The sequence below is a fragment of the Temnothorax americanus genome, unplaced genomic scaffold, assembly GCF_048541705.1.
Source record: "Temnothorax americanus isolate GAGA-0224 unplaced genomic scaffold, ASM4854170v1 Scaffold39, whole genome shotgun sequence".
Lineage (NCBI taxonomy): Eukaryota > Metazoa > Arthropoda > Insecta > Hymenoptera > Formicidae > Temnothorax > Temnothorax americanus.
Window position 1 is genome coordinate 629,629 of NW_027509536.1, and position 24,700 is coordinate 654,328.

General features: G+C 34.3%; 1 protein-coding gene and 1 long non-coding RNA gene across 3 annotated transcripts in view; both read right to left on the reverse strand.

Moving 5' to 3' along the window:
- Window positions 1-4,230: 4,230 nt before the first annotated feature.
- Window positions 4,231-14,454, reverse strand: LOC143902235 (uncharacterized). Of its 2 annotated transcripts, XR_013258306.1 has the most exons (7): window positions 14,380-14,454; window positions 13,851-13,911; window positions 12,925-13,091; window positions 12,591-12,643; window positions 11,280-11,401; window positions 10,948-10,995; window positions 4,231-5,064 (listed from the first exon to the last, which is right to left on the reverse strand). It is a non-coding gene; the product is annotated as an uncharacterized LOC143902235 (long non-coding RNA). The 2 variants fall into 2 exon arrangements; XR_013258305.1 differs by lacking the exon at window positions 14,380-14,454 and having other exon boundaries at window positions 13,851-13,971.
- An 8,065-nt stretch (window positions 14,455-22,519) lies between these two features.
- LOC143902209 (uncharacterized) overlaps window positions 22,520-24,700 on the reverse strand; it is a 451,988-nt gene continuing 449,807 nt past the window's right edge. Inside the window, exon 4 of the transcript XR_013258297.1 lies at window positions 22,520-24,474. The gene's annotated coding sequence lies outside the window, so the exon portion shown is untranslated. The remainder of the gene's footprint in view (window positions 24,475-24,700) is intronic.

The following is a 24,700-nucleotide window of genomic DNA, read 5'->3' on the forward strand; positions in this document are numbered from 1 at the left end:
GCGGGAACGGAAGCAGGTTTATAAATCCCGGCGATGCCATCTCATTGCGAGGCGTACATTCACTCTCGCGAGTACATTTCCACCGTTCTCGCAACTTTCAGCGCGAAAGGAGCAGATTAAATCCGCCGAATGTTTGGCAACGCAACCCGTCGTCCCCGCTTATCTCATAAAACACTTTTATCCAATACGTATGCAAGATTTCCATAAATTTGTGCAGTTCTCCGACGCGTCCGTGATAAAGCATCGTACCCGGGGCGGAAATGCGCCATGAAAATATTCCGCGGTAACATCTCGGGGCTGCATCACGCATGGCCGACTCGCGGAGTTTCTGACGGATTTTGTTTTTTGCGACAAAGAAGCTGCTGCTTCCTTTGCCTTTCGATGCGACACGGTTCGTTTATCCGAAAGCGGAGGATCGCTCACGTTACTTTATGAACCCCTTTCTCTCCTCCTGAGAAAAGAATGGCCGGTCCTCTCGATTACTTGCGGTCGGCCGTATTATATAGTGAAACTTTTGGAGACTCGATACAAAAAACCAGTGGAAAAATTGTAACGGACAAAGAATCGAGGATGAATTATTGCGGAAACGTTAAACGTAAAACAGCCAGTTACCTAGTTTGAGCAAAAATGATATTTGTTCCTCGCAAACATGAGATACGTCGTGAGATACGTTTAATAAGCTTTCTGTTAATGATTCATATTAATCTCAAAAAAAGAATTTATTAGCTCTCCGAAATACCTCTAAGCAATTAATATAATAACGTAAAAATAGCTTCTGTCTGTAGGAACGTTTTAATCTCTTTATATCTTTTGAAAGGCACGCTTTTGCGTTTATTCTTAAAAATCCGAAAGCAATATATTAAGTGTCTCGCTCTTATATATTGCATTATCTTACTAAACTATTGTATTATAAGAATGAGATTATAAATAGGATTAAGAACAATTAAGAATTAAGATTCTTACATAAATAAATAAGAACGGTCAGAATATATCAAAGGCATTGTTACCCTTTATGTCGACATGAATTGATTAGGCTGACTCTGAGGGAGCAAAGCTTTTTCTTTCCAAATTAAAGATGACCTTTCGACTTGACAAGTTGCAAGCTGTCTTTGAAACTGCATTGAGACTCTACTAGATATATTTGCGGAAGCAAGTCTCTGGAAAGAAGCAATTTTATTTCTTGGATTTTCGCGTGCGGCAGTCGCGATTCGAGGCAAAGCGAAGTACGCAATGGAAACGGAAAAACGGGCTACCGTATAAAAGGATGGGGGGAGACAACGCTAAAGGAACAAGCGAAAAGAAGTAAAGTGAGGAAGAGTTCTCTCTCGCGCGATATCACCGAGGTGTTTGGCGCTTTCGTAGCAAACAGTAAATTCTTGAGTGACGATAATTTTGCGATGCCTTATATCCACCGCTTCTCGTTGTTGCCGGATAACATTAGAGCCTTGGTTCTTTGCCAAAATACATCTGCCAGCACTCACCATTTCATAGATATGTTCATACATCTACAGGATAATCCAGAAAACGTGAAAGTGTACAATAGTAATAAAATCTATAATAAATTTTAATCAATTTTGTCTCGACGCACGCTTAATAATTAATAATTACTTTTTATTAAAAACTTTTATAAATTATTTTTAAAAATGTAGATGGCTTTTTATATAGATAAAGATTACAAGATAATAAAAATAGTTATCGGACACGTATATATTTTAAAAAATAACTATATAGAGAAAACTTTCATAATTTTTTTTCTCTCTCTCTCTTTCTCTCATTCTCTCACTTTCTTTCCTTCTTTTCTTCCTTCCCTATTCCTTTGTTACTCTTTTTCTTTCTTTCACTCACTCTTCGTCTTCATTGTTTTTTTACCTTTCTTTTTTACTTGTTTTCTCAACGTCTTCTTTTTTTCACTTCTCTCACTTTCTTTCTCTCGCTTAGTCTCTTGCATTTATTATTTCTATCTCCTTTTGTCTCTCTTCTTCCTTCAATCACTCTTTCCCTCTCCCTCTCGTTGTTATTCTATTACCCCCTCCCCTCTCTCTCTCTCTCTCTCTTCTCCTCGTACACTGTTTCTTTCTTCCATGCCCGTTTCTTTTCTTTCTCTTTGTATGCAATGTGCGACTTTGCACGGCAGAGAATCGATTGTCGGTCTATTCGGGTTCCGTTTCCGCCGTGTTGCGCGCTTCTCCTTTACGGTCATGCACGTATATCGCGACAGACGACGCGATTTTATTCACGGGGACCACCGTTGCGCTCGTTTTGCGGGTACACATCGTCGAAATTAAATTTCCCCTCCTCCTTCCTTTATGCTGACGTTTTGCGGCCCTTGGATGCATTCGGGGAGCACGCTATTAGCACAATTATCGTCCAAAACTGTTCGAGGAGACGCTTTGTGGCGCTGTGATATACGATGATAACGTCACTGTAAAGGCAGCGTGACGTCATCACTCGCGCTATTTTTGCTATTATTTTCGAGGTGAAGCACGAAATACTATTGGCGCTTAAGCTGCGTTCGGAGAACTTGCTATCGCTGTCGCGCTATTGGCTCCTCGAACGAAGTTCATAGCGTTTGCGTTTATAGCATTAATAGCGTCTCCCCGAATGCACCCCTTGTGATACCGATTCCCTCGGATTTTTCAAAGGATGGCTTAGGTATCTACCTAGGCGTCGTTTCTTGATCGCGATGTGGAGAACAAGTATGAACACGCAACGAGTCATCCGTTTAATTTCCGTTCTTTTTCCTTTCGTCTTTCTTCCACTTTGTTTCCCTCTTTTCCTCTTTTCCTTATACTTTATTCCTCTCGGTACAAAAAGCAATTACCCAATGAGACCATAATACTTGTTAAATTCTCATAATACCCTTTTGTTCTACCACTGTAGAACACGATGAACGATTATACCCAATTTTCAGAGAAAAGTTTAACTTCTTAATAAAAAAGATATTGTCTCGCGCAAAATTATTATTATTATTATTATTATTCGTATGTTACATTGCATACTGTATATTTGTTACGTGTTTATCGTATTTCCGTAACGCTGAATTTTTATTAAGAAAATAACTTTTCAACATATTGAAAGCATCTGGAAATTCTTTAAGAACAATTCATTCAATTCCGATATGGTTGGTGTAATCGATATTGTTATCCGTATATCAGATGGATTTTCTTGTACCGAAGGCGAAAGCACGTAGATTTATAGTACGTTTTTATCGTATTTCAACTTAACTGCTACACATACATTTCGACGTCAACGCAAGTACGTTAAAGTCACGAATACGAGATTCTTCTTACCACCATTTTGCCTTGGTAGCTATTCCACAGTTTCCCGTTATTGTGCGCAGTAGTCACTTATTTTCCCGAACGCGAAAGAACGGCCGTTGGGCAACTCGTGATTTCGTAGATTCACATTTATCACACGTCCTACAAGATGGTAAATCTACATCCTACGGAATTGTTTTCCGATATTACTGTTCAATGATCTCCGAAGATGATAGGGAATCACCAGCTGTTGTCATAAACGTGAAAAGACTACGGACCATAAACGGGTTTGTACATCCTTGCCTTTTGGAAAAATAGATTATCGATTACGTTGTACTGGTTCGGCTGGCGTTGACAGCAGCGTCGCTTGAAGCGAGAGGGAGCCTAGCGATTTTAATGAAAAGTTTCTTTATTGGTATTTGGATCGAAAACCGTCGTGACGGTGCAATCAAAACGCACCGCGGGCATTTTTATTTCGTATCGAGGAAAAAACACAAGATCAGAATGCCAAGCAGCCTGCCGTTTGCGGTATGGGAAAAGCGAGAGCGGAGAGAGAAAAATAGAATTTCATTATTGTGTAAAGCTGCACTCGGGTAAAGTCGTGCTTCCATAAAATTTCATCTCTGTTTATGCCGGCACGCTGCATTCTATTAAATTGAACCGTCATTCACGCAGCGAGTATGCGGTATACTTACATATGTGAATAGAAATTTTATCCGCCTTTGAATTTGTCTTTCTTTTGCACATCAAAAAATATGTACCCTCGGTTACTGGCCAAGTGATATTCCTTCTTGGACATTATATTATTTTAATCGGCTCACATCTTACACGTAGATTTTGATATATCTTTTTAAAAATTCATTCTTTATTTTCAATTCACAATTGATGATAATACGCATATAATACGCGTATAATCTAAAATTATCCATAATTTTTGTAAAAACAACATTTTAATAATTGTTTGAACATTTGCTTTAATAAACTGCTAAATAATTTTAATTGTTAACTGCTTTTTGCCATGTATGTATGTGTGCTCAATGTTTCAATATGTTACATCTTTTGTTATTAATTTTATGCAATATAATTTGTACTACCTTTAATATATAAATGATATATAATATCGCATTACAGAGTTTCAAAATGTAACGGCGTTAATGAAATTTTAATGTTCTAAAAGGATTCACCGCAATATTCGAAATTTATCATTAAATGTGAAATTGTTCTATCACTCCTTTAATACGTATTCACGATGCATAAATGCATTTAATATTTGTTTTGATAAATAGCACTTTTAGTCCATAATTAACGCGTGCCGAAATCGTCGTCATAAAAAGCGTAGCGGAAAGTTCTTCCGTTTGCAGATGTTGCGTCGGATTTCACCTCTTCTCTATCTACTTCACGTCCACCCTTTTCGTCACCTCGGTTGCGGCAGGAGAAAAGAGTCATACAGAGAAGCGAAGAGTGAATATCGGAATATGTGATTCGATGAAGCTCAAGCGTGGCGGCGGCAGCGGTGGCTGCTGGCGCGAGGGTTGCATTACCATTTTGGCCGTTGGCCAAACCCAGTCTCCGAACTCCGGGAATCTCCGATAAAAGATAAGCCCTCACCTCCTGCTCGCGGTTAAATTCAAACGGCACACCCGGTAGATAAACATACCCGGGGGAAGCCAGTCCCACACCAATCCCCTACCTCCCGTCGACTTCTCCCCGGCTCGCGCCTGCTAGGGCCGCATCGGGGATTTCCGTAGATTTACAAGCCCAAATTTCCTTATCGCAATCAACCGGCTATATGTTTCTTCTGGCGGTCCTAAGAAACGAAATCGAAAGGAAGGGAGTTATTAATCTTGCAGTAATATCGCCCGTAGAACTCCGCCGAGAGCATTTTCTCTCTTCCTCGAACGTACATCAGTATAATTCGTGCGCGATGAAAGTACTGTTCAGTGAAATCAGAACCCCGTGAAGAAACTTAAATTAAAACTTTCTCGTGAAATAATATATTGAGGTACTTCCGAAACGTATAATATATATTAAGATTCATATAATAAGTTTAATTCACTTTAAAATGGTATATAAAACAATTATTTCATCCATTTGCAAAAATCTTTAAATATATCACCTTTTGTACCTTCAATTTTATTCAGCGATTATGCACTTGTGTAAGTTTTATCATTAATATTCCTCCAATAATTATTTTTCTTTAAATACTTAAATTATTAACATTTACTAACGTATCCTGTAAATGTTTTATCTAGTTCTTATATCACATAAAACAAATAATTAAGTTGTCACATTGAAGCAAATCTTTTTTTCATGGACAGAATTTGTATTGCTTCTTCTATTAATGAGACGATGACGTGAGCAGAGTTTTTCGTACATTCAATCAATATCTGTCGAATATATACACCGATTGTCCATAAGACTATGATTAACGATGATGATGAAATACGCACACAAAGAAACGTAAATAAGGACGACGTGAATTGCGGGGTGTGTAAACGAACGATTGACTTTGCTGATATAAAAAATGATGACAAGTACCCTTGAAATGTTGTAATATGATCATTCAGTAGATAATCGCAAATTGTATAAAGATATAAAAAATTAAATTTATATAGATCTATATAGATTGATAGTCTATATTTACGCGTCTCGAAAATATCGAATATCTCTTCTAATAGCGTTTTTCACTGGCAGAACTGGTGCGCACTCAGTGCACATTAAAGCCGTTGTACACTGATTTAGTCTCTAATATTTAAAGTAAAATGCAAATATTTCGACTGATAAAATACTCAGTACATATTTTACCAAATAGTGCAATAAAAAATATTGAGGATTTCATGATTTAACCCAATTATATTAAACATACACTTTACGTTGGTTTGTGTACGACGGCTTTAATGTGCACTGAGTGCGCACCGGCTCTGCCAGTGAAAAACGCTATTAGCTTGTGTGTGTGTGTGTGTTTGGTTAATTTATATTAAGTAAATAAAGTTTTAATTTAAGACAATTAAAAATTGGAAAACTTCATAGATAACAATATGTTAAAAATTTTAATAAAAACACGTTTTTAGAAATGTTATTATATTTGTATATATAAATATTAGCCTAGTAAAATGACTCGAAATTTATCGATTTGGAGAAAATAATACTGACTGGGCTGAAACTTTGTAAACAAGCTTGTTTTAAGGTACTATTCAACATATTAAAAGTCCCCACGTATAGACGCTACTTTGCGGGCAGAGGAGGGTCCAAAAGATCCAAAAAACCAGTTTTTCGCAAATAACTTGGAAAATATCAACTTTACGGAAATTTATGTAGATATAAAAATTGTAGCTTACAAAATTCTGCATAATTTCGTTTTTTATTCAAGTCTGTACGACCAAATGGAGCAAAGATAGAATTTTTTTTAAACACCGGTAGTTTTGCGACGCAACAAAAACGCGTACGCGTGTCGCGCATTTTTCGCTAAAATCTCGAAAATGGACTCTTGAAACAAGAAATTTTTAAATAGAAGTTGTAGAGAATCTAATTACAAACAATTTTGTTTTTTTTTTCGTTTTTGTTGCGTCGCAAAACTAGCGGTGTTTAAAAAAATTCTATCTCCGCTCCATTTGGTAGTACAGACTTGAATAAAAAACGATATTGTACGGAATTTTGTAAGCTACAATTTTTATATCTACATAAATTTCCGTAAAATTGATATTTTACGAGTTATTTGTGAAAAACTGGTTTTTTGGACCTTTTGGACTCTCCCCTGCCCGCAACGTAGCGTCTACACATGGGGACTTTTAATATGTTAAATAGTACCCTAAAACAAGCCTGTTTACAAAGTTTTAGCCCAGTCAGTATTATTTTCTCCAAATTTTGTCATTTTACTGGGCAATATATACATAATACACTTTTTATGTACTCTGACATAAAAGTAAAATATCTAAAAAGTATTTACTTTATTTCTTATTTTATATAGAAGAGAGAGAGATAGATAGATATATAGAATCGGTGGACAATACTATTCTTTACATTATCACTCATTACTATGCCTGTAATATACAACTACGGTTCCTTTGAATTGTATATGTATTCTCTATATATGTCAATGCAAAATTAAACACAAAGTAGTTAAATGCAGATAAATGCAGGTAATGGAGAGCAAAGGTCTGACAGAGTGAAGGTAACATAGAAGACTAACTATTCATGAATACTATAACTGCGTTGAACGGTAACTGACACAGGCAACAACTAAACTAAACTTGAACTACTGATAAATGTTATGATCTAAGTGAAATATTTAGACAATTTCTGGGAAATAATTGTCCGAATATATTGCAAATAATTGTGCAGTTGTGCAAAGACTATTATCCCAAATTTTGAATACTTTTGAACAATTATTTTAATATTTCTTATGTGAGTTTTTGGAAAGTTTTCCAAAAAATGTTATGTATCTGAAATAATGTCAGAGAAGAATTTAGTTATTAAAAGATATACTTGATTACATATCAAGCATCAAAAAAAAAATACAATAAAATAAATCATCTCTCAAAGCAGTTAGAAATTTCATACAATTAAACGACTTAAGTTAATTGAGTAACTCAATTAAATCATTCATATAAATTTACATAATTGCTATTTCAGTTACGAACTATTATCTATATATTGCATTTGAAAATGTTAACAATTTTTCTTGAATCTCCAGTTAATGTTTTTTTCCTGTTTTAAATTCCTTTTATACTTCTTAAACGTGAGCTTTTATAATATCTTATATTATTGTATGAGCACGTAAATACATATATTGCATCGTGTTGTATTGTGAATCACTTCAGTGAGTTGTAACAGATAGATAGTATTGCTTTTTCGAGAAGACACAAAAAGGCGAATGTTGTTACATCATCAGTTACATAGATCTGTAATCTGATATCAAACGGTAAATCCGAATAGTATTGCAATAGACACAAAATAAATGTCACGTGATCCTTTTATCAGCATTCCAATTGTTATGAGTTTTGCTCGTTGGACTTAAAAATAGTAATAGAATTCTTATTACATCTCTGATGGTTGATACATCTTTCCTTCTTCTTGAATTTCTTTTAAACGTTATTTTTGCAAACTTTTATATTATAAAAGGCTATACATATTACTATACAAGAATGCTAAACATTTTAAAATATTTAAAAAGTAATTGTATATTATATGTTAAAACGTGCTATGTAAAAGATCCTTAAAATCTTAAAATATGACAGAAAATATATAAAGCAGAAATTAATAAAAATTATATTAATAGAGCATACAAGTTAAGCATTAAATTATATATTTATTCATTATACTATAGTGAAGGGGAGATATTGCGTACAATTATTTGGAGCGCACATAGTCATTTGTTAAAAATCCTAACATAAATATTGAATAATTTAAAACTAATAAATAAAATTCGGATTTAATTCCTACCATGCAATAGATCCCTCTCCGCCTTCTCAATTTTCAATGAGACATTATCATAAACGCATTCCATGAGAACCAACAAGAAATAACTTTTCATAATAAGGATTATTACTTGTTTCTTTCCCATTTTATTTTTATTTTTTCTTATTTCTATACCCATATCTTATTTTTTCTTGTAACTTCTTATATTAATTTTATTTTTTTAATAATATTTAAATATTATATATATATATATATATATATATATATATATATTAATAATATTTAAAATTTTAATGATAATTTTTCTACGGACTTTTGATGGTATTTCTACCTACCCGCGCAAGTTTTTTAATAATATTTCTGCCAATATACTCATGTTTTGATTTCTAGATCAACTGTGCTTGCAATCGCTCGAGTACAATTGACCTATGATATATAGACTCTATATTATAGGAATCTTAAACCGCATATAGATTGGAATTTAATCAGCTTTAATTTATAGAGGCACTGACAATGTTTTTCTATTTCAGTTTGTAATTATGTGCAATCGTATGTATATGAAAAAATATTTTATACCCATGTATTATCTTATTTATATACCTTTTGTCAAGCTTGGTCAACATTATTGACCTACCTTACATAATACCGTTAACTTTTCAGATCAAATTGGACCTACCTTTCGTCGATCTTGACCGTTTATATTCTAGCCGTATTCAGGCCAGTAGATTGTTAGAAAGAAAAAAAAAACTTTAATTGCCGGCTAATTATCAATATCCGATTGTTATACATGCGCGTAGATTATACCACAAAATATGACTAAAAAAAATTAAACAAAATATTAATTCAAAAAAATTAATTTAATTGTACGAAATTAAATTAATCAAACAATTATTCCATATTTGTTTGCGATATGTTCGAATTATATCTAAACTTGAGAAAAAACTTTACCTATATACCAAAAGTTTCAAGCGAAAATAAACTCGACTATTTCTCTCGAATATCAGATGTATTTTCGATATAAACGTGCAAATAAAACTACAAACGTATAGAACTCAATAAAAATTGCGACACGCCAACCGAGAAAAAATCTATAACCCGTCTTTGACATGATTACTCGAATATGAGTTCGTACACAACGTCCGTATATTGTTATCACGGTCGGTCTCGCTCCGCGTGTACTTGGCGCGAGACACTACCGTGTCTCTTGATTACACGAATTTTTTTTTCAAAAACATATCATATGACAAATTCAGAATAGATGATGTGAGATCCACAAAGAATGATAATAAATTTCTCTCACAGTAAATTATTATCAACCATATATGTTACTATCAATATAATTTTTTTGTACGATGTCTTTAAAAATTTTAACATGTTGGCATTATAATATTGTGAACATATACATATGTTTCTTTACTTCATCAATTTTTGTACTGTTAAAAATTTATTTTATATAACAGAAAAAAGTCTTTTTATCTGTTTTTTTTTAATGTATATTATTTTAAGTACGTTGTCTGAGATGTAAAAATTAGTGAGACCTAAGAGCATCTAAAAAAATCAACTTTTCCGCAAAAAAGCATTTATGGGATCTCACACCATGACCATATTTATTAAGCTGTTACATATTCACAAAAGTAATATAAAAATAATTGTACGCAATATCTCCTTCACTATAGTATAATGAAAAAATATATAATTTAATGCTTAACTTGTATGCTCTACTAATCTAATTTTTATTAATTTCTGCTCTATATATTTTCTGTCATATTTTAAGATTTTAAGGATCTTTTACATCGCACGTTTTAACATAATGTACAATTACTTTTTAAATATTTTAAAATGTTTAGCATTCTTGTAGTAATATGTATAGCCCTTTATAATATAAGAGTTTGCAAAAATAACGTTTAAAAGAAATTTGAGAAAAAAAAAAGATATGTCAACCAGAGATGTAATAAGAATTCTATTACTATTTTTAAGTCCAACGAGCAAAACTCATAACAATTGGAATGCTGATAAAAGGATCACGCAACATTCATTTCGTGTCTATTGCAATACTATTCGGATTCACCGTTTGATATCAGCTTACAGATCTATTAACTGACGATGTAACAACATTTGCCTTTTTGTGTTTTCTCGAAAAAGCAATGCTATATCTATCTGTTACAACTCACTAAAGTGATAAAATTAATTTGTCATACAAGATATGGATGAATAAGCAAAAAAATACTTAAATAAAAATTGGCGTTTTATTGAAATAAGTTTTGTCACTCACCAACTGATGCGCAACAGCGGAGTTGTCAGCCACGTAGCTACGTCGATTCTGTAACATATAAGATTTAAAATAAAGTTAAAAAGCGTTAAAAATGATTAATTTTTCAAAAAATAATTCTTATAAAAAGTGAATTTTTTATTCATCTTTTAATTAAATATTTTTGAAATAATGATATCTATACATTCCGAAAGAGATCTTCACAAGAATAAAGTTTTATAAAATTTTAAATTATTTCTTTATCTCTAATTATTATTTTTGAATGAATAAAATCAAACTATCCAAATAAACACAAAAAAAATGATTAATTTTACACAAGAGTAAAAAATATTTACCGCAAGGTTGGTCCGCTGGCGCCCGATGCCTCTACCCAAGGTCTCCTCTTCCTTTCAGGCCATCTAGATATAGTCTGCTGCGTAGGATTCCCTCGATGCGACCCTCTCCAAGTCGTTATTTTCTGAAACACTTGAATAAATGATTAAATTAAATAAGAAAAATACTTTCATATATGATATAATATAAAAAAGTCAATCACAAGTCAATTACAGATCAACGTTCTATAACCCTACGCATCGTCACGCGGGTACAACCTGAAGAGACGACTGATGTGCGAGACGATGCATAGGTTTGTAGAAAACGTTGATCTGTAACATATACAATTTTATCCAAATAACACCGTTTGAAATAACTATGTCAGACAGTAATTATTGCACACAAAAGAAATATTCTGTTTATAATTTAATAGAAAGAATTATGATATATAGATTATGTCTCTCTGAAGATAATTCCTATATGTATGAAATTTCTCAATCATATATTTATTAAAATAATTATACATTTTCCAAAATATTTTATCTTGGACAAATAATTGGGGCAGAAATTAAGAAAAATATGTATCTTATTTAATAACTTTTTCCCTATCAAAAGATAATCCTTTTATTCTATTTCTCATATATACAATATTTGAATTTATTGTACTAACTTTTTTTTAATAATAAATCTGCAAAAATGCTTCATATTTTTAAAATGGCAGTATTATATTTACAAAACAACTTTATTTGTTTCTTATTTTTTTATTTATTTTAGTGAATTTTAATCTAACAAAAATCTGCTTCAATAATCTTTACTAATATGTATAAAACTATTTATTTTTATCACGATCTAACTTCAGATATAAATATGTTCTTTCAATTTCTATTGCGTAAATAAAAAAAAAATTATTATATAAAATATATACTTTTATATTTTTAGTTTCTTTTATTTTTTATTTAAAGATTAAACCATTTTTAATATGTTTGATACAAATAATAGTTTTATATTACCAAAACGTATTCATGTCATTTAAATTTTATTAGTATTTTTAAAGTTAAATGACCATTGAGCTTTGTTTTCTCTTTATGTATATGTATCTGTGCTATAGTGTAGCCTCAAGCACATTAGCACACTAAGCTAACAAATAAAGAAAGATGAGTCCAAGATTAAATATACAATTGTTTATAGGTCATCTATTTTAAGGCAAAGAATTTATAAAAAAAGATTTATATTCATTTTTAAGACAATTACGCAATAATATCAATACATGAGTATATATTTTATATAATTTTCATAGATTTGTTACGTTATTAATAAAATTTTTTGTTACTCACCAACTGATGCACAACAGTGGAGTCACCATTGCAACCACGTAGCTATGATGATTCTATAACATATAAAAACATAATATCCTAATTAAATTAGCGTTCAAAACAATTAATGATACAAAAGATAATGTTTACATATATAAAATTCGTTAATCTTCTTTCAATTAAATATATTATTTATTAAAATAATTATGTTTGTTTATAAAATTCTTTATAACAATAACTTTTATAAAATTTTGTAATAGTTTAATGTTTTAAATTATTATTTTTAAATCAAAATAAAATGATCCAAATAAAAGTGAAGAAAGAATTAATTTTACAAATTAGCAATAACGCTTACAGCAAAGTTGCTTCACCGACGCCCGATGCCTCTCCTAGGCTTCCTCCTTCGAGGATTGTCAAACCTCCTCCTTCATCTCCTCACAAGATTTGTTACAATTCTTCAGGTTGCGTTATAATGCACAGCAGTGCAATTGTAACGGAGTATGAAGTTCATACAACACTGATCTGTAACACATACAAATATATCCAAATAAAAATAATATCTGAAATAAATACATTAAAGAATAATTTTTGCATACAAGTATCATCTTATTTGTAAACTCGACAAATATTTAATAAAAAGAATAATGTTTTATTAATATTACTTTCTCAAATGTTAAATTGTATAAAATGTAATATAAAAAAAATCTAATTCTGATATGATTTAAACTACAATATTACAAATCTTAATCATATTGCGACAGCAGAAACATTGCGAGCGTACGAAATTATGACAAATTTCATATATATATATATATATATATACGCGATATATTACAAATAAATTAAGAAATGCAATGAAATGCATCTAATTGCAAGATAGTGAAATGACTTTTCGCGCGAGATCTTCCGGCCGAACAAATATTCTGAAATACTTTGAATGAATTATATCTGTGTACACGCACCGGCAGGAATGGTATCCCGCGGCACATATATGTATGTCGACACACGCACACGCACGAAGCGCGTATCGTACGTGTGACTTGAAGCGCGGAGTCGAGGGAGCAACGACACGAAAAGTAAGTACTTAATAAAGAACACTCCGATTTTTTGCATCTTTAGCGCAAATAGGACGATTATGTATGTGTGTGTCGACATACACACGTATATGCCGCGGGACACTATCCCTGATGCCGGAGCGTGTACGAGTGCCGAATCTATATTACGCGATAATTAAATATTGTAGCAACTGATATACGCAAGCTTAACATAGGTTTTGCTTACCGAATAAAGGAATCGACACTCGTTCAAAAACTGACCCGTTCCGTGTCCGCTACCGTGCGTTCTGCAATTGAACGCGAACGTAATTAAGATGATGGCGATGACGGAAGAGGCTTTGTCTCCCGCGCTATCAACTATCAACTTCGGCAGTCTTCGCCGATCGCCGAAAGCCGACGAAAGCGATGCGGCGGCGGCGGCGGTGCTGCTGCGGCGCTGCGCGCTGCGCGCCTTGTCCCTAGTTTCGCGTTCATGCATTTTCTGCCTGCCTTTTGAACGATAAACAATATAGGTTTGCCTTTCATGACGATCTTTATTTTTTATTACAGTACAAATTAAATATGCTCAACGAAATTGTAAACGAATATCCGAAATCGTTCAGACGATTATTCGCGCGATAGATTTTCGGCCGAATAAGACTTGTGAAATACGCGTTCAAATAGATTTTCAATGCTCGAATGTCGGATCTATACTGCACGATAGTTAAATACTGCGACAAATGATAACATACAGGTGTAATATAGGTTTCGATTACCATATACGATGGAATCGCGACGCCACTCGTTCGGCGGAGCCGATGATCCGTCATCTGTCCCATAACTCCCATATGATATGTCCGTCGCGTTCTAGAAATGGAAGGGCCAGGAGAATGATAATTAAGATGGCGATGCGGCTTCGTCTCCAGTGCGATCAACTTTTTTACCCGCCGAGAGCGACGCGGCGCGGCGGGGCGGCGGCGGGGCGGCGGCGGGGCGGCGGCGGTGCTGCGGCGTTGCACGTCTTGCGCCTTAGATTCGCGTTCATGCATCTATGGGCCTGTTTCTTTTAGCTGCGCATTGATTGGCTGAACTTGGTGCACACTAGTGCAGTAAGGTCCGTATTCATAGGCCTAGTTTACCGCGATCTCTTGATACGCGTATCGAATAATAGTATATTAGTATATTTGAGCTGATCAGCCAATAATCAAACTAATCCTACTAGTTATTTACTATTTAATACGCGTATCAAGTGATCGGTGTAAACTAGGTCACTTGTCGGATCTTATTTCAAGACTGTCTTAAGTATAAATGTCATAAGATGCTAATACGGCTCTGTGATTGGTTCATAACATCTTAAGATCGTACTTAAGATGGTCTTAAATATATAAGATTTAACTATGAATATACCGGCCTAAGTTAGAGTAAAACATAATATACGTGTCTAACTCTAACTTATTGTAATATTGAGTTATTTAAGAAAAACAAATGATTTATTTGTAGAGAAATATTATTTTTTATCAATTTATCATTATATAAACTGCAAGTATTCTTTGAAAATTGTAGAAACTATCAACATTTTGAAAGCGTTTAAAGCCATTATTGCACGCAACAAAGTTTTAGTCATAATTACGTAAGGTCGTAAGAAAATAGACCAATCACAGTCGATTAGTCTCCTTGAGCTTGAAGAATAATCGAATGTGATTGGTCTATTTTCTAACGGCCTTACTGTTACGTCTAAAACTTTGTTACGTGCAATAAGGACCTTAAGAAACAAAAAAATTGAATTATTTTGTACTATATGTTATTTAAAGTTCTATAAGAAAGAAAAGCAAATTACGAATAAAATAAAAATTCGGGAACTGATCTTATTGAAAATATAAATCTATTATATCTCTTTCTTCTAAACTCTACTATTGTCATTTGCCATTTTTATCTATTAGAGGCGATTCGACTTCACATCGCACTCGCGAAATCGTCGAGAAGAGGAGAGAAGAATAAATTGAAAGTAATAATACGGTGTGGGCCACCTTTAATGCGCTGAAACGCCTTCCATATAGCTTTGATAAAGAGACTTTTCCCGTACGATTTCGCCTTTGCATTGTGATCGCGGCAATTCTGCTGCCAAGGCTCGTTACGAGCCTCAAATGGTGCCAGTTCTCTCTAAAGAACACGAAAAGTTTCCGTACGTTTAAGCGGGATTTCCATTATTGAAGCATAATACTTATTTAAATTCGAGAATATAATGCTTTATCCTTTTTCTTGTAATAGAAAGTCCTTCTTCAGGGCATGAGCGAGCCAAGAAGTAATAATCAAGGAGTATACCCCGCGAATCTGCTGATTTCTTCCATCGATAAATTATTAATTTATAGCAAATTGTATAATTTAAGAAAATATTTAAGTTGAAAATTTTCTTAATTTTTGATATTTCAACATTTTTAATGTAATATGATAAAATAAATAACGTTAATACGCGAAATTGACAAGCTCAATCCATCTTTTAGGCCGGTTCTACAATCAGTCGTATGTTGTAGTCGGATGTCGGAACGCAACCAATGAGAGAATTTCTTTTTTGAAAACGAATTTTCCTCATTGGACCATTGGCTGCGTTCCGACATCCGACTGATTGTATAGAACCGGCTCTAGAACACGTATTTCGCAAGATTCAATCGGTTAAAATATCGCGCGAACAATCGAGATAAAACAACAACTATATTTTCGGATATTAAAAGTATATTACGAATATCTGTTTACAATTTCTACTTGTATATTTAGTTTGCATTATTAAAGTATTGCGAAACGACAACGGCTATGTGAAGCAAGTGTATAGCATTTATTGTAAAAATGGAAGAAATATATGTATAATCGTGCGGAATTAATTAAGGGTCGCGTTTCACATATATTTTACGCGTAACGCGTAACCGCGTAATTAATTAGAAGCGTTGCGCATTTTTGGTTACGCATAATCGCGCTTCTGATTGGTTACGCGGTACGCGAAAAATACGTGTCATGAAACGCCACCCTAAAGGTGCCTTAAGTAGTACCTATAGCGATGCTCGTGACGCGCGAAGGCCGCGAAGTTTGCCGCGCAGGAACGCGTTCACGTTCATTTGCTGAACGTGACGGACACGGGACAGATCGACTCCAGAGCGAGTGGCGTCGCGATTCGATCAAATGGTAACCGAAAACCTATAATGAACCTATATTTATCGCTTATTTTGTAACATTTAACCATCGCGTAAAATAGATTTGACGTTCGCATACTGACGATCTGTTGAAACGCGCATTTCGCAATACTTTTCGACCGAAGATCTATCGCGCAAATAATCGATCATTATATTTTCGGATATTTATTTCATCTCAAAAGGCGATCGTATATTATATATATGTTTCTCGGGATGAGGTAAATCTAACAATAAGTGCGTGAACGCGATAACGCGAACCGGCGAAACCAAGAACGGCCGGGGTGCGCACACTGCGCACTGCCGCTAGTTCGGGACCATGAAGTAAGAAAGATAACTCGTACTCTTACTTCATGTTCGGGACGCATGTATAAGTGGAGGGGGTAACCGCCGTAGTCCCGCGCACAGGTACGCGTTCGAATCTGGCGACGCGACGCCGCGACGAGGCGAGTGGCGACACTCGCCGCGGTACTCTTGGCGCGTGAAGTTGCCCGCGCGAGAGACGAAGTCCCATCGCCATCTTGATTACCATTCCCCTTCTATTTCTAGAACGCGAACGCGGCGGACGTCGGACATCGCCGACATCGGCTCCGGATCGAGTGGCGTCGCGATTCCATTACATGGTAATCGAAACCTATATTACACCTATACTTTATCACTTGTCGCAGTATTTAACTATCGTGCAGTATAGATTCGACATTCGAGCATGAAAAATCTATTCGACGTCTTATTCGCAAGTCGTATTCGGCCGAAAATCTATAGCGCGAATAATCAGAGCGATTTCGGATATTCAATCGTTTATAATTTCGTCTAGCATATTTAATTTGTACTGCAATGCAAAATAAAGATTGTTATGAAAGGCAAACCTATACTATTTATTGTTCGAAAGGTAGAAAATGCATGAACGCGAAACTATAAGGGGCAAGACGCGCAGTGCCGCAGCACCGCCGCCGCCGTCACATCGCTTTCGACTTTCGGTGATCGGCGAAGATTGCCGAAGTTGATCGCGCGGGAGACGAAGCCCTTTCCGCCATCTTAAATTACGTTCGCGTTCAATTGCAGAACGCACGGCAGCGGACACGGAACGGGTCAGTTTTTGAACGAGTGTCGATTCCTTTATTCGGTAAGCAAAACCTATATTAAGCTTGCGTATATCAGTTGCTACAATATTTAATTATCGCGTAATATAGATTCGGCACTCGTACACGCTCCGGCAGGGATAGTGTCCCGCGGCATATATACGTGTGTATGTCGACACACGCATACATAATCGTCCAATTTGCGCTAAAGATGCAAAATCGGAGTGTTCCCTATTACTTTTCGTCTCGTTGCTCCCTCGACTCCGCGCTTCAAGTCACACGTACGATACGCGCTTCGTGCGTGTGCGTGTGTCGACATACATATGTGCCGCGGCCGCGGGATATCATTCCTGCCGGTTCGTGTACACAGATAATTCATTCAAACGTATTTCAGAAGATTTGTTCGGCCGGAAGATCTACCGCGCGAATGATCGAAAAGTCATTTCACCATCTTGCAATTAGATGCATTTCATTGCATTTCTTGATTTATATATCGCGTATATGAAATGTGTCATAATTTCGTACGCTCGCAGTATTTCTGCTGTCGCAATATGATTAAGATTTATAATATTGTAGTTAAAATCATATCTCAGAATTAGATTCTTTTATATTACATTTTATACAATTTAATATTTGAGAAAGTAATATTATTAAAACATTATTCTTTTATTAATCATCTGTCGAGTTTACACAAATAAGATGATACTTGTATGCAAAAATTATTCTTTAATGTATTTATTTCAGATATTATTTTTATATTTGGATATATTTGTATGTGTTACAGATCAGTGTTGTATGAACTTCATACTCCGTTACAATTGCACTGCTGTGCATTATAACGCAACCTGAATAATTGTAACAAAACTTGTGAGGAGATGAAGGAGGAGGTTTGACAATCCTCGAAGGAGGAAGCCTAGGAGAGGCATCGGGCGTCGGTGAAGCAACTTTGCTGTAAGCGTTATTGCTAATTTGTAAAATTAATTATTTCTTCACGTTTATTTGGATCATTTTATTTTGATTTAAAAATAATAATTTAAAACATTAAACTATTACAAAATTTTATAAAAGTTATTGTTATAAAGAATTTTAAACAAACATAATTATTTTAATAAATAATATATTTAACTGAAAGAAGATTAACGAATTCCATATATGTAAACATTATCTTTTGTATCATTGATTATTTTGAACGCTAATTTAATTAGGATATTATGTTTTTATATGTTATAGAATCATCATAGCTACGTGGTTGGTGACTCCACTGTTGTGCATCAGTTGGTGAGTAACAAAAAATTTTATTAATAACGTAACAAATCTATGAAAATTATATAAAATATATACTCATGTATTGATATTATTGCGTAATTGTCTTAAAAATGAATATAAATCTCTTTTTATATATAAATTCCTTGCCTTAAAATAGATGACCTATAAACAATTGTAATAGATATTTAATCTTAGATTCATCTTTCATTATTTGTTAGCTTAGTGTGCTAATGTGCTTGAGGCTACACTATAGCACAGACACATATACAGAAAGAGAAAACAAAGCTCAATGGTCATTTAACTTTAAAAATACTAATAACATTAAAATGACTTGAATACGTTTTGGTAATATAAAACTATTATTTGTATCAAACATATTAAAAATGGTTTAATCTTTAAATAAAGAATAAAAGAATATAAAAATATAAAAGTATATATAAGAGTATATATTTTATATAATTTTTTTTCTTTTTATTCACGAAAAGTCATTTTACCATCTTGCAATTAGATGCATTTCATTGCATTTCTTGATTTATTTGTAATATATCGTATATATGAAATGTGTCATAATTTTGTACGCTCGCAAAGTTTCTGCGATCGCAATATGATTAAGATTTATAATATCGTAGTTTAAATCATATCAGGATTAGATTTTTGTATATTAAATTTTATACAATTTAATATTTGAGAAAGTACTATTATTAAATATATTGAACTATTATTGAATATATCGCAAAAAATAATTTAATTTTGAACAATTAAATTAATTTGTTCAAGTTAACATTTTCGTTTAACTTCTTACAATTAATCATGCGTATTTCGTGGTATATAATTTGCACGCGTATACATATAACAATCGGGCATTGACAATCAGCCGGCAATTGAATTTTTTTTTCTTACAATCTGCTGAATATGGTCAGAATATAAATGGCCAAGATTGACGAAAGATGGGTCCAATTTGGCCTGAAACGTCAATGGTTATGTAAGGTAAGTCAATAATGTTGACCAAGATTGATAAAAGATATGTAAGATAGTATATGGATATCAAATATTCTTTCATATACATACGATCGCACATGATTGCAAACTAAAATAGAAAGACAATACCTCTATAAATAAATCCGTTTCAATCTACGCGGTTCAAGATTCCCATTAGTATAAAGTTTATAATATGTGGATTGTACTCGTACGATCTAAGGATAATCGATTTAAAGATAAAAATATGGGTAGGCAGAATTCTATTAAAACTTGTGCGCGTAAGATAATACTATCGGAAGCACTGGGTAGAGAAATTATAGCTCAAATATTAAAAAGATAAAATCTCAATATGTTAGACGCTTTTCTTCTTCACATTTTTTTTCAACGGATATATATTTTTGTGTATTTCATCTCATGTCGAGAGATTATTTCCATTATTCAAGGAAAATTCACTATATCTGTGGGATTTAAATGCGATTTGGACCTCAATGTTGAACTGTTTCCCTTCGAGTAGACTTGATCCGCAAATACAGACGCCTGACAGGCTCGCAAGCCTTCAAATTACAGTGGGAGGAATATTCTCCAATTCGATGGGATGCTCGCACCTGGTTGATGATTGATCCCTACCAAGCCATTCATTTAATAAATTAAATTACGTAGAGCTGACAGCAAAATCAATCATAAGCTTTTGGTTAGTAATCAATTTTATAACGACGTGAAAATTAAAATATATTAGGCCGTCAGAATGCCGGTTATATACATTAAATAATAAAAATGAAGTCTGCATTATAAATATAAACGCGTATTGATACAAAATTAACTGCATAATTAATATTTCAAGATAACTAACGCGTAAAAATTTGTTAATCTATAATCTTATAAAATATGCATTCCATTTATTTAAAACGCCTCACAATACCAGGAAAACACAAAAAAACTCGGCCATTGCGTATAACGTTCGTTTGCATGTATATTATTACGCTATTGACAAGCAAGGTAAAAGTGTTTTCGCGTACTCGGTAAATTGAAGAATGACCAAGTCCGGCAAAATTCCATCGAAATCGCGGCGGCAACGTAAAATAGCAAAGCGAAATGACGTGACAGACATTTAGAGTACAAAGGTTTACATGCACCCGGCGTAAAGTGGCTGCTTCACTTTATTATACACACGCCTACGTACGTCGTAATATATGGGTCGTGCGTTTCTCTCCTCTTTCGCGGTGAAAAGTCTTTCATTCCCCTCACGACATCGGGATGCCTGCACGGCTTTGTTACCCCGTCGTAAGATTAACGAGGTCTCACGCAAGGGAAGTCTGTGTTCGCTGTACACGGAGCTGATGGCAGTGTAACGAGACCGTGCACATAAGATTGAGTCTTCCGAGGCGAGACGGGAAAGTAGTCGCGTGGTAAGCGCGGATGAGGCACGTGTCCGATCAGTCCGTGCGAGAGTTAAAGAAGTCGCGGTAGCTTAGCGTCTCTTCATTCATTTTTAACATCGCGAGTGCACGACGACACTTACTTTTGGATGTGTTTCTATGCACGCTATGAATAATCACTCCTCGTTTCGCAATTGTCTCCACATTAAAAATCGAGCCAGATTAATCTTACACGCAAAATGTAAGACACAGCGACATGTGGAAAAGAATGTTACAAGACTGATACAAGTAGTATCCAATATAACCAAGTGTGACTCGAAGCATGGTTACATGCTTTACGTTATGTCGTACATTTAGTACATTTCGGAAATATCCAAATTGTCGCTGTGTATTATGAAATACTGTGCGTGCTAAACTTTCCACTTTACAATGCGGCAGTGTGCTATTTCTCTCAACCGTGATATTTGTTCTTTCTAACTAACACGGATATTATGTTAATGTAACATCGACACTCTAGATCAATAGAATATGTAACGTCAATTACGATGTTGCGAAAAAGCAGATATTTGTTGTATAAAATCATAAATGTAGGACGTACATTATAGATGTTTTGTGCACAACAACATATTTTGCAATCTACTTCAAAAAAATATTTTGTGAAAACAAATAGAATCATAATTAAATCATTAACAAACATTTTAAATTTGTGACAAAAGTTTTGTTATGAATTAAATTGAATTTAATAATAAATAAATTTACTTTAAAATTTTCTGTATCGCGTTTTCAATAAATTATGTTACTATATTGCCAAGTTAATATATGTATAAGTAATCGACAAGATTGTTGTTCAATAAATGTGATATTTTTTAAAGAATTAGAAAAAATAAACGAATCTTATATATTCCATCTTTCTTATCATTAATAACTTTTAAAATGCCAATATCTGAAAAATAAAATATGACCAGATATGAAATCAATACAAATTATTTTGTACTAAACTAATATCTTCAAAACAATTAAGAACAATTGGTGGTTTAATTAAAATTGTTTACATTACAATTATATTTCTTATCGAATTGATAAATCTAATATTAAACTATATTACACTGTATCTCATTAATATAGTGAATATAACCGTTCGAAATTCGCGTATAAATAACAGTTATTACATACGAAATTCGCAATAACATCGCGAGAGAAACCAATATATGAGCGATATAAACGCAATTGCCAACATTCATACATTATTTCTTGCTTCCTTTTACAAGTAGAATTTCAGATTGACGATTGCATGTTAACGTGTCAAAAGCATGTGATACAAATCGCAGCGTACTTTTCCTTCATCTGAATTTCGCCTCGTGCGGGATTATTCGCGGCTCGCACACGAAGATCTATCTCTCGATCTAAAATTCGTCGCGTCTAGATGCGCCTCCGGGGTCCAGGGTGATACACTACCGCGTATGTGCCATACGTTGCATGGACCGGGCAAAAGAGAGAGAAAGAGAGGGGGGAGAGAGAGAGAGAGAGAGAGAGAGAGAGAGAGAGAGAGAGAGAGAGAGAGAGAGAGAGAGAGAGAGAGAGAGAGAGAGAGAGAGAGAGAGAGAAGGGAGAGAGGAGTCATGTGGACGCTCGTGTGACACTGCTGTCTCGTATCGAGAAAAATTACCATATCATGCAAATCCGGGCACGAGCCCAAAACACCTCCGGTTCGGCGCAACGGTCCCCACGGCTACGGGTACGGGCGGTGGCGGGTGGCACGTCGGATAAAAGTTGATAGAGCGTAACGCATTTGTGCTGCCAACACGCAATTCCGGCCGACCGAAACAACAGTGACGAGACGACCCTCTCTGCTTTGTGCTCTCGCGCAGTAAATCGCTCGAAAAACGGCATGCCTGACGGGATACGAGCGGACGATCGGCTCTAATGGAAGCCGTCCCGCGTGCTACATCAACGATTTTTGCGCCAATATTGATATGTACGCTAAACGCACAGTTTATAGTCTGTATAGAGGCGGACTCGCGCACGGATTGTGTAATACGAGCCGCTGTAAACGATATGCACATTTTCCTATAAAGGCGCGATATTTTCAACAATATGTCACGTTTGTATTGTTCACATAATTTTCGTTTTTTATCTTTTTCTTAACTTTAAAAGCTAATAATATAATTAGATCTTATAGACGTAGTACGAAAACGAGCATGATACTGATAAATGTCTTCTTTAGAGATCACATTTCGCATTTAACGTTTTGATTTTTACAAATTATTATTAGTCTGTATAAATTAAATAAATAATTATATTACAAAATAAAAAATTATATTACATATTAAGAATTATATTACAAATATAGAACAATTTTGTGTTTCTTCATGCAAAAATTGTTATTTTTTAAATATTTTATAACCAAGCGCGCAACATGCCGCATTTTCTATAAAACTTTATAGTATTTTCTAACGGTTTAATGCTTGATCGATTGTACGTCATATTGATCCGCAAAAATAAAACGAGAAATAGTTTATGCACATTTGTAAAATCTAAAGATATGGGACATATAAGATACAGGCAAGATATGCGATATGGCGGGGAATAAAAATGTGTTCGGAATGCGTGTCGATTTATATAGCGTGCATCCTGCAGCGTAAACATTATCTCTACGTGGTCTCACGTGTGCCATTCCGCGACACGTATACATCGATAGCATTTTCCTCGGAGCCATTATTGTGGATCTTCGCCTCATGTCGAAGTGGCTCGTCCATTATTGAAAGAACAATAGCCTGCAGCTGCGAGAGAAGTCGGGGAAAGCGTAGACGCATCGCAGAAAGACGAGCCACTCCCGAGTTTGGAGCACCCTTGGTGATCGTTTCCTCGATCGCTCGTTACTTGTTCTCGACAAACGCAGCACTTATATACGTAAGATATACACCGGTTCCATAACTGATCCTATGCCATTTACCAAGGAGTAAACATCATCTTATTGTTAGGCAATTATAAACCTGCAATCATAACACAGATCAGTGTACAATGACAATATAATGATGTGATAATTAGTAGAAAAAACATATATATGGATATATAAACCCATTTATATATAAAAAATGAAAGTAACTTAAAACGATACGTTTTATTAGAAACAAGTATAACTTTTTACGTGATAACTATGTCCTAAATAAGAAGTTATTGGAAAATTATTAACTATCCAGTAATATAAAAAGAATTATT